The sequence below is a fragment of the Helianthus annuus genome, chromosome 9, assembly GCF_002127325.2.
Source record: "Helianthus annuus cultivar XRQ/B chromosome 9, HanXRQr2.0-SUNRISE, whole genome shotgun sequence".
Classification (NCBI taxonomy): domain Eukaryota; kingdom Viridiplantae; phylum Streptophyta; class Magnoliopsida; order Asterales; family Asteraceae; genus Helianthus; species Helianthus annuus.
Window position 1 is genome coordinate 13,377,297 of NC_035441.2, and position 17,003 is coordinate 13,394,299.

Consider the following 17,003-nt stretch of genomic DNA (forward strand, 5'->3'; position numbering starts at 1 on the left):
GAGAGGCATGAGTGATAGATCTATTGGGTGTTGCGAGCCCCACACATGGGCCAGCGTGTGGCTGCATGTGGTGACTATGTCGTTCCGCCGGAAGGACCGGTATGAAGTACGCGTTACAGGTTTGAGTGCTTCCTAGGCCATATCACTTATTAATGTATTAGCTACACATTAATTGATCTGTTTTTCCTTATTGCTACATACCAAGGACATACATTTATACAGACATATTTCACAATCTATACAGACACGCATTAACGATTTATACAGACTCACAAACACATGAACTCGCTCAACTTTTGTTGATGTTTTCCAAACTACATGTATTTCAGGAAATTAAGTATGGATCTGGCGGGCGTTGGAATTTCAAGTCATGTTAAGTATAAAGATGTCATCCATGGTTTTTGGGTTTGGCCAGTGTGTCTTAATCCTGGACGAGACACGTCTTCCAAACTCGGATTACAACTATTATCTTTGATGAGTCCTTAGCAAACTTTTACACAATTCATCTGGTTTGTAAAACTTAAATTTTGAAGTCTACGTTTTAGACAATGTTGTTATGTTTTAAACTCATTTTATGGATGACAAATCTTTGGTATTATCATATAGATTGTTTGATATGGTTGAATGCAATGATAACAAGTAAGTCACCATATAATCACGCTTCCGCAAAAGACAGGGTGTAACAGCTTGGTATCAGAGCTTCGATCGTAGCGAACTAGGATTCATTCTCGAGTCTAGACTACGATCAATAGGGCTCTCACGAAAACGCTTTTACAAACATGTTTTCATTGCATACACAAAACGCCCAGATCCAGGGAACAAACATTTTTACAAACAAAAGGCACAAATACACATTCCAAAATATATGTTTATAATTCAACCTTAGAGGCTGAGGGAGGTTCAGTCTTAGAGACTGAGGGGTTCAATCTTAGAGATTGGGGAGGTTCAGTCTTAGAGACTGAGGGGTTCAATCTTAGAGATTGGGGAGGTTCAGTCTTAGAGACTGAGGGGTTCAATCTTAGAGATTGAGGAGGTTCAGTTTTAGAGACCAGGGATTTAGTCTTAGAGACTGGGAGGTTTGGTCTTAGAGACCAGGGATTTAGTCCTAGAGACTGGGGAAGTTGTTCTTAGAGACCAGGGAGTTGGTCTTAGAGACCAGGGAGTTGGTCTTAGAGACCAGGGAGTTGGTCTTAGAGACCAGGGAGTTAGTCTGAGAGACTAGGGAGTTCGGTCTAAGAGACTGGGTGAGATAGTCTAGGGAAGACTAGGATGATTACTTGCTTATATTGTTATCGCATGCATGCTTAATTGCTGATTATTGATAAACGTGCATATGTGGAAACTGCTTGCATACGCTAACTGATAGTAATTACTATGGAAATACATACTATGACTACCATGTACCGATACACATGTCGCCTTGATAAAAAAGCGGGTTGTCAAGCATTGATGACCCTATGGCCACCACCACAAATGATGAGACTGCACTTGCGCCGGAGATATTTACGTCAGACACTGAGAGTGATCCTGATATGCTGACCAAGGGCAAGGACGACTTATAACAGTCCGCGCTACCAGACTTTGGGATGATTTAGCCCTGCAGAAGGCTTTTCTGACAAGAATCCTCCTATTACTCTTGTTTCAGTCCATGACCACTTCATCACTGTTCACCCCGATGGTGAACACACCATGGTTCCGAACCTCGACAATACGCCCCCTGTGGACATTCCTTCCGAAGGTAGGCTACTCGACGAATAGCCGATGACGTCGACATGACTATTGATGGCCCTCCTGACGACATCCATGGTGATGGAGAGTTAGACGAGAACGTTATTACAAATTTCACATTTGAGACCCCTGTTATCAGGCTATCCTCTACGCCTGGAATACACACGATTTCAGACTCCTCTGAGTCTGTGACATTTACAACCTTATAGATGGTCGGATTGCAACTTTCTACTACTGACACGGACGACGACGCCGTTATGACTGCTGCACTATCACTTGCTCGAGGCGCCACACCGTTACACGACCCAGAGTCTACCCCTGAGCTAGCTTCTGCACCTTGTGGGACAGTTTGATGTTGTACCTGCTGAACCCACACCTTTACTTGACCATGACCATGTTTCTTTTGATTTACCAGGCATGGCATCCCTTATACCCGACCCAGTACCTTCACAGATGATATTCTTATCAGTTGAGACGTTTGCACCTGCACCTTCACCCGCTGACGTTGCTCTTGTGAAGACCGACGTCCATTGCGCCAAAATGCCTAACGCTTTCCTTCATGATATACCCGCACCCTGAGAAGGTACTCCAGATCAGCACCTGCGTAACGATCCCATCGGCTACAGCAACATTTTCCTACGACCTCACAGACCGCACCATTTGCTACTTTCACCCCTACGGCACTGGATGAGCCATTTTGACGGTTCTTATCATACACTACGCTAATGTTAGATCCTCACATAATGGAGGCCACACACGAGATGAGTTGCTCCTGTAACATGAGCTACAGTTTGAGGATATGATTCGCAGAGTGTTGGAGCTTGAGCTGACACCACATTTGGTAACTTCAAATGCAAAAACATTGCATAATTGAAAACATGATTTAAGTATTTACATCACAAGGCAGCATATTGCCTGAAAAGTTTATGTAAGACACCACGCCCTCCACCCTGTCTATTGCCAGTATACATTGAACCTCCACATATATCAAGGTTCCTTTTGCACTCTCGACCGTTGCTATCACACCGTTCCCAGGATTCTGATACTCATTTCTTTACTATTGAGCAGCAGAGCAGACAATTACTTTGACGGGTACACAAGCCCGAGGAGGAAGATCACGTGAATTGATAGGCTATTATCGTAAGACCATTAATCCTTGTATAAGGACCGAGAGGCATGAGTGATAGATCTATTGGGTGTTGCGAGCCCCACACATGGGCCAACGTGTGGCTGCATGTGGTGACTATGTCGTTCCGCCGGAAGGACCGGTATGAAGTACGCGTTACAGGTTTGAGTGCTTCCTAGGCCATATCACTTATTAATGTATTAGCTACACATTAATTGATCTGTTTTTCCTTATTGCTACATACCAAGGACATACATTTATACAGACATATTTCACAATCTATACAGACACACATTAACGATTTATACAGACTCACAAACACATGAACTCGCTCAACTTTTGTTGATGTTTTCCAAACTACATGTATTTCAGGAAATTAAGTATGGATCTGGCGGGCGTTGGAATTTCAAGTCATGTTAAGTATAAAGATGTCATCCATGGTTTTTGGGTTTGGCCAGTGTGTCTTAATCCTGGACGAGACACGTCTTCCAAACTTGGATTATAACTATTATCTTTGACGAGTCCTTAGCAAACTTTTACACAATTCATCTGGTTTATAAAACTTAAATTTTGAAGTCTACGTTTTAGACAATGTTGTTATGTTTTAAACTCATTTTATGGATGACAAATCTTTGGTATTATCATATAGATTGTTTGATATGGTTGAATGCAATGATAACAAGTAAGCCACCCCATAATCACGCTTCCGCAAAAGACAGGGTGTGACACGTAACATCAAATATCCTATCATTCGCCGTTTTACCTTTCCAAAGTCATATTCTTTCAAATTCTGAAGTGCTTCACTGCTATGGGTAGCATGAAATGAAGCACCAAAATCCATGACCCAAGAATCCACACTGCTCTCTACACTATAGATTAATACATCATCGTCATCATCATCATCACTATGGTCTCCTGCAGAGTTAAATTCTTTCTTCTGTTTCGAACACTTATTCCTAAAGTGTCCAACTTCATTGCAAATCCAACATTCTACATCCTTCTGAGCCTTAGACACACTCCTCCTCTTGCTCTAGCGACTTTCCTGTTGATTCTTTCTTCCCCTGGCTTCTGTACTCAACATAGAAGTCGAAGACTTACTTGAACCACGGCGTCGAGCATCCTCTCCCAAAATAAGATCCCGCATCTTCGCAAATGTGAACTTACTCGATTCCGAAGTGCTAGTAACAGTAGTTATAGTTCCGGACCAACTATCAGGCAATGAGGATAATAACAGTAGGGCTAGAACCTCATCATCAAACTTGATATCAACAGGCATTAAGCGAGACAAGATTGAGTTTCGGTTACTGATGTGATTAGTTACCAAGTCACCCTCTTTCATCCTAGTATTCACAAGCTCTCAAATAAGATAAACCTTATTTGCTGCAGAAGGCTTCTCATACATGTTAGATAATGCTTCCATCATACCTTTAGCTTGAGGTCTCCTTCTGGATGTTATAGGAAACATTCTCTGACAGAGAAAGCATTATCATTGCTCAGGCTTTCTTATCCAACTTCACCAAATCTGCTTGTGATATATCTTTTGGCTTCTCACCCTCAAGAACCACCAACCAAACTTATCCCCATCAAATTTCTCGATTATACCCTTTCCGTCTACAGCCATGGCAATGACTAAATGAAACACTGGTTTCGGATAAATAGAGACACACACAACAAATCAATCTATTTAATACATAGTGGAATAACAATCTTGATAATCAAAACTAAAATGATAAAACCTCATAAACGTGATTGACCCTAATTCTAGGTTTCTGTAGTCGGTCTATTTGATTCAACTAAACTGTTTTTCTGCAAAATAGATCTCTGATTTTGGCTGATTCGGGACTGGTTGTTAAAGCTTTCCAAAAAACAGAACCCAAAACTCCTTCTACAACGGCAGCAGAAACCTTAACGGCGGCGGAACCCTAGCGACGCTAGGTGGCGACGGCGATTGACTGGGTGGTTGACGACGAAAGAACTGAAGGTGACGGTTCTCGTGTGATCCCGATTAAGAGCCAAAACTTTGATACCAGTTGTTAGGATCACTAGGATTAAACACACACATGAAACTGAACACACATACGAAAGCAATAAATGACACGAAGATTTAAAGTGGTTGGGTCAGCTGACCTACGTCCACTGTGCTGCAACTAAGGTTTCTTTGTTATTCAGGTGCTCTAAGAATTACAAGTACAATAATATTAATACATAGAGACTAATTTAGGGTTAAAAAACTTGATCCCCAAGTTAGGCCCATCCCCACATAGAAATAACTGTCACAGCCCCCGATCCCTATCTCCCAGGAACGGGCGGCCGTGAGCCAGTTTTGGTGGTATCACATTTATTTATCCAATTTAGCAGCGGAAATTTTCATCAGGACCGTAGTTAGGAAATATTTAATCAGAGTAAACCACCATATTTTATAACACTAAACATATGGGTAAAAACCCAAGTTTTCAATACACTCGTTTCATAGGAATAAATCCTATTTATTTAATAAAAACATCCATTTTATTCTTAGGTAATTTTATTGCCACTTTTCCAAGCCTTCAGTGCTGTCCAGCTGGCTTCTATTTGGCTTTCACATATTGTTACCTGAAACGCGTTTTAAAAACATTTTGTCAGTGGGAAATACTGGTGAGTGAATCCCAGTTTAATCAAGTTTAAATAAAAATTCACAGTGAACAGTATTGAGGGCGCATCCGCAATTACATTTGTTTCCAAGTTATATCAATTACCACCACACGGTACTGTCGTTCCGACTTATGGTCATGTTACTCCTTTACCAGGTGGTAACAAATTTTGTATACAAAACCCCAAATTTACCGACTGTAATTGTATTCTTACAAATACTCAATAACTGTCATTCGCATGGAAAGATATTTAAGGTTTTGTAAAAACAGTAACAAAAAGATTTACAAAAAGTGGATCAACTCACATTGCTGTCTTAGGTGATTCTTTAGGGTTTCCTGGTGAATATCTATAATTTACACAAATGCACGTGTGTTAGTATAATAACCCATTTTAACATTAGTAATACCCTCCCCGAGACGGCATTCCAACGACTACGTCGGGCAGAACCACGACAGCCGTTATGGAACCCTAGATCAATCGGGCAGCGTATCTAATACGTCTCCAGGGGTTATAATACTTACATCGTAGCAGAACCTTGCTAATTTTAGGGGGTATAATGCCCGGGTATAGTGTATACTACTCGGAAATTTAGTAAGAAAGAAAGAAATTGAGCGATCGTCGAATGAAGCCGATGCGTGCTATTTATAGGATCTGATCTGGGGTCTCTCGCGGCCCGCGTGACATATGGGCTAAGCTTACGCGGCCCGCGTCAAGGCTGGGTCAACGCGTAGCTTGGCCCAGTCATCGTATAGCTTCGACGGGTGTTGGGCCAGGTGGCGGCCCAGGGCGTTGCCAGATTTCCAGGTGCTCGCGGCCCGCATGAACTTGGGCTACCTTGCACGCGGCCCGCCTAAACTTAGGGTGTCAGAAATATTATGAGGATGTCGGTTTTACCGAGGGTTGTTATATCCTCCCCACCTTGTTTTAGAGCTCGTCCTCGAGATCTACTGGAACAAGTGTGGATATTTCTTTTGCATTTCGGATTCAAGCTCCCATGTGTACTCGGGTCCTCTTTTGGAGTCCCACTTTACTTTGACTAGAACTAGTCTTTTGTGCTTGAGATTCTTAATTTTCCTATCTTCAATTTGCAGAGGCTTCTCCACAAACTTGAGTTGTTCATTAACCTCTATATCCTTAAGAGGTACTACGAGTGATTCATCAGCTAAACACTTTTTGAGATTAGATACATGAAACACATCATGTATTCCTGTCATTTCCTCTGGCAGTTGTAGCTGATAGGCTACCGGTCCTATTCTTTCAAGAATTTTGAAAGGTCCAATATACCTGGGACTAAGCTTTCCTCTCTTGATGAATCTTACCACTCCTTTCCAGGGAGAGACTTTCAATAATACTTTATCTCCCACTTGAAATTCTAATGGTTTGCGTCTGTTGTCGGCATAACTCTTTTGTCGATCACGTGCTGTTTTCAGTCGTTCCTTGACTTGAATGATTTTATCAGTTGTTTCCTGTACTATCTCGGGTCCAGATAATTGTTTTTCCCCAATTTCTGCCCAACAGACTGGGGTTCTGCACTTTCGTCCATAAAGTGCTTCGAATGGTGCAGCATTGATACTTGTGTGATAACTGTTATTATAAGAAAATTCTATTAAAGGTAAGTGTTCGTCCCAGTTACCTCCAAAATCAATTACACAAGCTCTAAGCATGTCCTCCATTGTCTGAATTGTCCTTTCGCTTTGTCCGTCCGTTTGAGGATGATAAGCTGTGCTTAGATTTATCATGGTTCCCATTGCTTTTTGGAAACTTGACCAAAAATGAGAGGTAAAACGGCTATCCCTATCAGAAACAATTGATAAAGGAATTCCATGTATTGAAACAATTTCATTTACATACAATTTGGCTAATTGTTCCATACTAAAGGTTTCCTTCATTGGTAAGAAATGAGCTGACTTGGTTAACCTATCTACAATCACCCAGATTGTATCATTACCTTTCCTTGTTTTAGGCAATTTGGTAACAAAATCCATTGTTATCAATTCCCATTTCCACCCTGGTATTTCTAATTGTTGTAACAATCCTGAGGGTTTCTGATGTTCAGCTTTAACTTGTGAGCAAGTTAAACATTTAGAAACATAAGCTGCTACATCCTTTTTCATTCCTATCCACCAGAAATTTTTCCTTAAATCCTGGTACATTTTATCACTTCCTAGATGTATCGTATATTTAGACTTATGGGCTTCTTCTAATATATGGTGACGTAAATTTCCTAATTTAGGTATCCACATTCTCTTTTGATGGAATCTCCAAATTCCATCTGTTCCTTGTTCTAATTCCTTAATCATTCCTTTTAGTTTTTCAGTATCCTCCTTGATTACTGATTCTTGTGCTTTTCTAATCTGATTGTTTAAATCTACTTGTAGATTTAATTTAAGAGAACGTACCCTTTTTGGCTTTTCATGATACTTTCGACTTAAAGCATCAGCAACCACATTGGCTTTTCCTGCATGATACTGGATATCACAATCATAATCACTAAGCAACTCCATCCAGCGTCTCTGTCTCATATTCAACTCTTTTTGCCCGAAGACATATCTTAAACTCTTATGATCCGTGAATATGGTAAACTTACTACCATATAGATAATGTCTCCAAATCTTAAGGGCAAAAATTATGGCTCCTAATTCCAAATCATGGGTTGAATAATTTCCTTCATGACTCTTAAGCTGTCTAGATGCATAAGCTATAACCTTTTGACGTTGCATTAATACGCATCCATAACCTAACTTAGAAGCATCACAAAAGACTACAAAGTCTTCAGTTCCTTCTGGTAACGCTAGTATGGGTGTATGGGTTAATCTTTGCTTAAGAATTCTAAAGGCTTCTTCTTGTTTTGGTCCCCATTCAAACTTAACAGATTTACAGGTTAACTTAGTTAAAGGAATGGCTATTCTAGAAAAATCTCGGATAAATCTTCTATAATAACCGGCCAATCCTAAGAAACTTCTAACTTCAGTTGGTGACTCTGGGGTTTTCCATTTGGTAATTGCCTCGATCTTTGTTGGGTCTACATGAATTCCTTCATGGTTAACTAAATGTCCGAGAAATTGTACTTGTTCTAACCAAAATTCACACTTTGAAAATTTAGCATAAAGCTTCTCTTTTCTCAATAAACTTAAAAGTAAGTGCAAGTGCTTTGCATGCTCCTCTTTACTTTTAGAGTAAATTAGAATATCATCTATGAAAACAATTATGAATTTATCCAAATATGGCTTACATATTCGGTTCATCATGTCCATAAATGCGGCTGGGGCATTGGTTAAACCAAATGGCATGACAGTAAATTCATAATGACCATACCTTGTTCTGAATGCAGTTTTAGGAATATCCTCTTCTTGTACCTTTAATTGATGATATCCTGATCTTAAATCGATTTTAGAGAAAAATCGAGCTCCTTGAAGTTGATCAAACAAATCATCGATCCTTGGTAATGGGTACCGATTCTTAATCGTGACTTTATTCAATTCACGGTAGTCAATGCACATACGCATTGATCCGTCCTTCTTTTTAACAAATAAAATCGGCGCTCCCCATGGCGATGAACTTGGCTGTATAAATCCTTTCTCCAACAATTCGTCTAATTGTTTCTTTAGTTCTTGCATTTCAGCGGGTGCCAATCGGTAGGGTGCTTTGGCAATCGGTGCTGTCCCTGGTAATAGGTGAATTCTGAATTCAACTTCCCTGTCTGGTGGTAGTCCTGGCAATTCTTCTGGAAAGACATCTGAAAATTGGGACACTACTGGAATGTCTTTTAATTCTTTTCCTTTAGTGTTAGTGATTATAGAAATCAAATACACTATAGATCCTTTCCTTATACAACTTGCAGTTTTCATTACGGAGATGAATTTAGTGGATCTAGATGGTTTATCTCCTTTAATTGTGATCTTTTCACCTTTTGGTGATCTTATCTGTATTGACTTTTGATCACATAAGATATTTGCTTTATTAGCTATTAACCAATCCATTCCTAATACAACATCAAATCCTACCAGATTCATTAGGTAAAGGTTTGCAATAAATTTTTGATTAAAAATTTCTATTCTTGCTCCTTGCAAGATTTCAGAAATCTTAATGGTTTCACCATTAGCGGTTTCTACTAGACATTCTTGTGGTAGTTTAGTTAATGATTGATTTAGGAGTTTGCAAAATGAAGTATTAATAAAACTTTGGTTGGCACTAGAGTCAAATAATACTTTAGCAAAAATATCATTAACTAAAAACGTACCAGCAATGACGTCCGGAATTAGTCTAGCTTCGTCTGCAGTTAGCACGAATGCTCTAGCATTCTTAGTGTTCTTATTGTTCGCAGCTGGGGCTAACTTTGGACAGTTTGGCTTGATATGACCTTTTTCTCCACAATTGAAGCACATCCCATTAGTTGGTTTTCTTCTGCATGTCTCCTCCTTATGTCCTGGTGCTTTGCAGAAATTGCAGTAAATAGAGCATCTTCCAGAATGCTTCTTTTTGCAGGCTTTGCAGTATAGTGCAGAGGTAGAACTGATATTCCTACGATTGGAATTCCCAGAACGGAATTCTTGGGTAAGCTTTTGGGTTAGGTTTCTCCTCTGGTCTTCTTCTCTAGTACGGATTAATTCATCTGTCAAGGTATTGGCTAGTTCTACAGCTTCTTCTATGGTTTGGGGTCTAGCTGCCTTGACTACATGTCTAATTTCTCCAATTAATCCCCAGATGTAACGGGAGATTAACACTGGTTCAGGTGATGCAAGGGTAGGTACTATCCTAGCATATTCAAAGAATGTGGTAGTGTAACCTTTACTGTCTACCCCGGTCATTCTAAGATTTAGGAACTTATTTGCTATTTGTTCTTTTTCATTGGGAGGGCAGAATTTCCTTTCTACCATGTCCTTAAATTCCTCCCATTCCATGTTATAAATCCTATCACTTCCTCTTGACTGGAGGATAGTGTTCCACCATTCTAAGGCTGCGTTTTTAAACAGATTTGAAGCAAACATTATTTTATCTTCTTCAGCACACTTATTTATTTTCAGAACTGCCTCAGTTTTCTCTATCCAGCGTAAAGCTGCAATGGGTCCTTCATTGCCCGAGAATTCTATTGGTTTGCAGGACCAGAATTCTTTGTAAGAACAACCATGTGGCATGGTTCTTCTTCTTTTGGGAACGGGCGCTTGAAGTATGGGTCCATTGTTCACGCTGTTTTCGGGTTCAGTTGGTCGCTTACTGCTATGCTTACTTTTATTATTCGCTTCTTGAACTGTTTGAATAATAAATGGCATCGCATCTATAATTCCCTGTGCCACAATATGCTGAACGGCACTATTATCCATTTGGTTTCCGTTGTTATTATTGTCCGGATTCTCATTAACCACGTTAATGTTACTCTGGTTATCGTTATTCAGATTTTCTTGATTTCCCGCGTCGGCCATCTGAATTTTAGACATTTACCAAATATTAATATCACAAATAATATTTATATATAGCCAATCACATGACACGCACTTTTTAACCAAAAGCGTCGAGCATTGCGACTTTTACTCTTTTTATATAGTATGCATCAATACACACCAGTACAGAAATAAAATTTACAGTACCGACTGAAATGTAAAGCTACAATACTAATAGTATTCATCCGTAGTTTTTTTTTTCTAACACATACACACATATATTATTATATTATATTATTATTACTACTGTCCTGTCATCACATTCACTGATATGGATTCATCCAGAAATCCATATTGCACTCGTCGTACTTCCAGACGGGACGCTCTCCCACCTGTCGCATTCTCTCACTGCTTTCTAAAATTTCCTCCCCAAAAGTCCTAAGTTCTTGGACATTATCTGCACTCATTGGGGGTGCAGGTTCTAGGACTGGGTTTGGAATCTGTGGTGCGGGTTCCTGGTACGGGGCCTGGTAAGGGTATGGGTTTTCTAAGATTTCCCTAATGTATGCATCGTTGCTATTGTAGGGATCTTGAGGATCTAACCCTGGATAAGCTCCTAAGTTGGGCATTGGCACATTTTCCTGTATTGGGTTTTGTTGCACGTAGTCCCTAACATCGTCCCACCAGGGGTCGTAGTTGTTTGGGTCTAGAGGATCAGGTGCAGGTACCCTAGGTATTTCCTCCGGGTTGAAATCAGGCATTTCTATCTGGTCTTCTACTTCCATGGGTTGATCAGGATTTTGTGGTTGGGGTGCTAGCATTTGTTCCAGGTTTGGGTCAGCAGCAGTGGTTGCTAAAATATGGATATTAGCAATACCCCTATTGAGCATATCCTGATTATAAGCATCAGTTTCTCTTTTTGCTGCGGCTAACACTCGCTGTTCCTGCAACTTTTTCATTCTTTTCCTACGCTCGTGCGCTCCCCTACTGAACCATCCCCTCTTTTTCTGAGGAAATGGCTCTTCAGACTGAGCCTTAAACACAAAGATCCCTTCTTCTGTGTCAGCAGAATACCCTGAGAGGGCAGGCTGAGAAGAGGAGGTGCCTTCGCTCCTAGGCGAACCAGACAGTTGACGATAGGCGTCAGAAGGTCCTTGGTCACTCATACTGTAAACTAACAAATGGTCAGATAACACATAGCAAGAAATACAATTATACACGTATTTCCATAGTTTATTTCCTAACAATTTGAATTTTGATGTCAGCAGAACACTTCTGTGGCTGAATCAGTGGCATAGCTCTGATACCACCTTCTGTCACAGCCCCCGATCCCTATCTCCCAGGAACAGGCGGCCGTGAGCCAGTTTTGGTGGTATCACATTTATTTATCCAATTTGGCAGCGGAAATTTTCATCAGGACCGTAGTTAGGAAATATTTAATCAGAGTAAACCACCATATTTTATAACATTAAACATATGGGTAAAAACCCAAGTTTTCAATACACTCGTTTCATAGGAATAAATCCTATTTATTTAATAAAAACATCCATTTTATTCTTAGGTAATTTTATTGCCACTTTTCCAAGCCTTCAGTGCTGTCCAGCTGGCTTCTATTTGGCTTTCACATATTGTTACCTGAAACGCGTTTTAAAAACATTTTGTCAGTGGGAAATACTGGTGAGTGAATCCCAGTTTAATCAAGTTTAAATAAAAATTCACAGTGAACAGTATTGAGGGCGCATCCGCAATTACATTTGTTTCCAAGTTATATCAATTACCACCACACGGTACTGTCGTTCCGACTTATGGTCATGTTACTCCTTTACCAGGTGGTAACAAATTTTGTATACAAAACCCCAAATTTACCGACTGTAATTGTATTCTTACAAATACTCAATAACTGTCATTCGCATGGAAAGATATTTAAGGTTTTGTAAAAACAGTAACAAAAAGATTTACAAAAAGTGGATCAACTCACATTGCTGTCTTAGGTGATTCTTTAGGGTTTCCTGGTGAATATCTATAATTTACACAAATGCACGTGTGTTAGTATAATAACCCATTTTAACATTAGTAATACCCTCCCCGAGACGGCATTCCAACGACTACGTCGGGCAGAAACACGACAGCCGTTACGGAACCCTAGATCAATCGGGCAGCGTATCTAATACGTCTCCAGGGGTTATAATACTTACATCGTAGCAGAACCTTGCTAATTTTAGGGGGTATAATGCCCGGGTATAGTGTATACTACTCGGAAATTTAGTAAGAAAGAAAGAAATTGAGCGATCGTCGAATGAAGCCGATGCGTGCTATTTATAGGATCTGATCTGGGGTCTCTCGCGGCCCGCGTGACATATGGGCTAAGCTTACGCGGCCCGCGTCAAGGCTGGGTCAACGCGTAGCTTGGCCCAGTCATCGTATAGCTTCGACGGGTGTTGGGCCAGGTGGCGGCCCAGGGCGTTGCCAGATTTCCAGGTGCTCGCGGCCCGCATGAACTTGGGCTACCTTGCACGCGGCCCGCCTAAACTTATAGTTTTGGCGAAGTCTGGTTACATACTCGCGCGGCCCGCATAAGCTTGAGGTGAGGCCCTACGCGGCCCGCCTCAGCTTAATAATTATTGTTTTTTTAATTTATTTTATAGTATAATCTATTTTGGGGCTCGGTTTTCACATACGGGGTGCATATAAAGACATATGGATATATTTTAAGATATATTAGGGTGTCAGAAATATTATGAGGATGTCGGTTTTACCGAGGGTTGTTATAATAACTATGGCCAGCTAAAGTAAAACCCTAAATTTAATTGCCAAATAAAGACGTGTGGGCCGACCCAAAGCTTAGGCCGACCGCTCTCCCTTCATCGGGCCTTCACACCAATTCACCCAACAAATACACCTAATTGGACTCAGTTTTAACTAGTTTAACACCCGTCCAGTGGACGGGTATTTTAATCTAATAATAACATAACTACTCACCTTTGCATTCTAAAGAAACTATATTTGTTTAAGATCAACGTATAACTCAGTTTGACTTATGAGTAATAACAATGACCGACTTCATAAAAAGAAACATAAAACAACGAAAATCAGTAACTAATGAACTACTAAACGTTAAAAGTGCTTCATACATCTTAAAATGAAAATATCAATATGAAAAAAAGTAATTAATGAGCAACCAAAACGTAAAAGTGTGTCATACAACTTCAAATGAAAGTATCAACACTCATATATGCTAGTAAGGGGACAACATGTGGCATGGTTTAAATGTTCTTATGTGATAATATATCCCATCGTGCCAAGATAAGTTCACGCTTGGTGAAGCATTCTCAAAAGTCTTTATGCGAGGGTATTTAAATACATGACAAATATAGGATGAGTTGTAAAAAAGACAAATGTGCTCCTGAATTTACTCTAATGATTGGTTTTCTAATCTTACCAAAACCTAGGCCGTTGAGCATGCCAACCCTGCATGGAAATAAAAATGGAACCAGATGTGAATTTAGTGGGTGATTATGATATAAAGTTGAAGAATTTGGAGTTGCAGATTGATTCGCAAGCCGTTTTGGTATTAAGTATACTTTTTTTAGTAGTGCAACTTTTATATAAGACTATTAAGTATACATATAACTTTTAATGTTTTTGTTATTACATTAGAAAACATGTAGATAGAGCGTGTCTTTTAAAAAAGTTATTTACTTTTGAAGGTTTTTGAATATTCTTAATAAAATAAAATGGTTCTTTACCTTTTTGTGGGAAATCTGTAGTAACTTATGTTAGTTTGCTACAAATTTACGACAAATTTAACATTTTTATTTTTAAAATTATTTATTTTGTTAAAATTTATAAATAAAAAATAAATAACGGTTTTTTAGCAAATTTGTAGCAAGTGGGATCAGTTTGCTACAAATTTTTGACAAATTTAACATTTTATTTTTTTAAAATATTTTTTTTCTAAATTTGATAAGTAACAAATAAATTAACTTTTTTTTGTAATAAATCTGTAGTAAATGGTGTTAGTTTGCTACAAATTTCCGACAAATTTGACATTTTATTTTTTAAATTTTTTTTTTCTAAAATTGATAAATAAAAAATAAGCTAACTTTTTTTTGTAGGAAATCTGTACTAAATGGTATTAGTTTGCGATAAATTTTCGACAAATTTGACATTTTATTTCTAAAAATTATTTATTTTTCTAAAATTGATAAATAACAAATAAAATAACATTTTTTTGTAGGAAATTTGTAGTAAACGGTGTTAGTTTGCTATAAATTTTTGACAAATTTGACATTTTATTTTTAAAAATTATTTATATTTCTAAAATTGATAAATTACAAATAAAATAACTTTTTTTTGTAGGAAATCTGTAGTAAATGGTGTTAGTTTGCTACAGATTTTTGACAAATTTGACATTTTATTTTAAAATTATTTGTTTTTCTAAACATGAATAATTACAAATAAATTAAGTTTTTTTTGTAGAAAATCCGTAGTAACTAATGTCAATTTGCTACAAATTTCCGACAAATTAAATTTTTTTTATTAAATTATTTACTTTTCATTATTAAGAAATGAAATATAGATTAACTTTTTTTTTTGTCGAAAATATGTAGCAAACGGTATCAATTTGTTACAACTTTTCGACAAATTTTAAAATTTTATTCTTTTTTATTATTTATTTTGTTGTTGTTACAAATTATATAAACTTTTAATTTATTTTGTCTAAATTTTGTCGAAAAGCTAATAAATGTTGTGACGAAATTGCTACAAATGTTTGTTGTGTGGAAATTTTGTTGGAAAATTGTAAAAAAGTTTTGGGTTATTTTTTGTTTTCTTTTTTATTAGAAAACTGTAGAAAACTTGTTACAAAATTTGAGTTGTGGGAAATTAGTGGGAAACTTTTGTAGGGAAATATATAGTTTTCTAGTAGTGAAATACCACTAACTCAACTAATTTAGGAGAAAGTGGGTGTAGTAGGTATGCTTCTAGCAACCTCTAAATAACTAACTCGGTTAATAAGGACCAGTTGAGTGCAAAATGGGGAGTGGAATGGGGACTTGACATGACGTGATATCATTGGGTAGAGAATGACTCAAACACCCTAAAGTGTTTGAATGATACCCTTCACCCTTAGTGTTTAGAATCTCGTTCATCTTGCATAAAAGACAAAAAACGAAATGATTAAAAAATTATGAAAAATTATCAATATTGTCGATATCTCAGCCCTGTCACAGTGTGTCTATATATATATATGAAAGATAAACTTTACATGTTGCTCATCGTGCAGTGGATTTAACTTGGTTATATTACATGGAAACCAAAAAAAGTAATTGATTACTACTTAATAATATAAACTAAACAATAAGTAATAGGGTCATTTACCTTGTCAAGTTTATATGATGATGTTAACCCCGACTGGCCCATAAAAAAACTAATTTTCAACTATGAGACTGTCTTTCTAAAAAATAAAATAAACATAAAAATACACATCCTACAAGAAAACAAAATTCATTGTTGATTACATTTAATGAAGTAGGTTAGTAGAATATTTAATAAAATAGATTACCTTGGCAAGTTAGTTTGTGGTTTCATTCGGATCTACTTTTGCTCCATGTAAATGTATCCATTTCCACTTATCCTTTGCTACTTTTGTTCCATGTCACTCGGATGAGATGAAAAAAAGCAAAACTATATTACAACAATGAAACATGTACGTCTCCATCTCTACTATTTAGTTTATCTTGCCTTGGCTTTCGTAATCGTCAACTTCGGAAATATACTTCATTTCTGTAAGTTGAAGTGCTCCGCAAGTTCTGTTGAGAAAAAAATACTTTTTTAAGACACTATTCACGTATTATATAGATATGCTAAAGGTGAGTTGCAACCCCAACTTCCCTCGTTGCCCCACTTTGTTCCTGCTAGTGTTAGTCTGAAACTTATGAAAAGAAATATATATATTCAGCATTTCTAAACTTTTACCCGTAGTGTTACAGTAAAACAAACATTTTCCAATATTGTTAAAGTAGAACAAACCTTTTGTTCATTCTTGATCGGCTGATGAGTTGGTCCTGCTTGGCTACAAAAGTTTTTTTAGAAAGCTAAAATGTAATACATCAAGTGGAGGGGTTTCAATTATATAATAA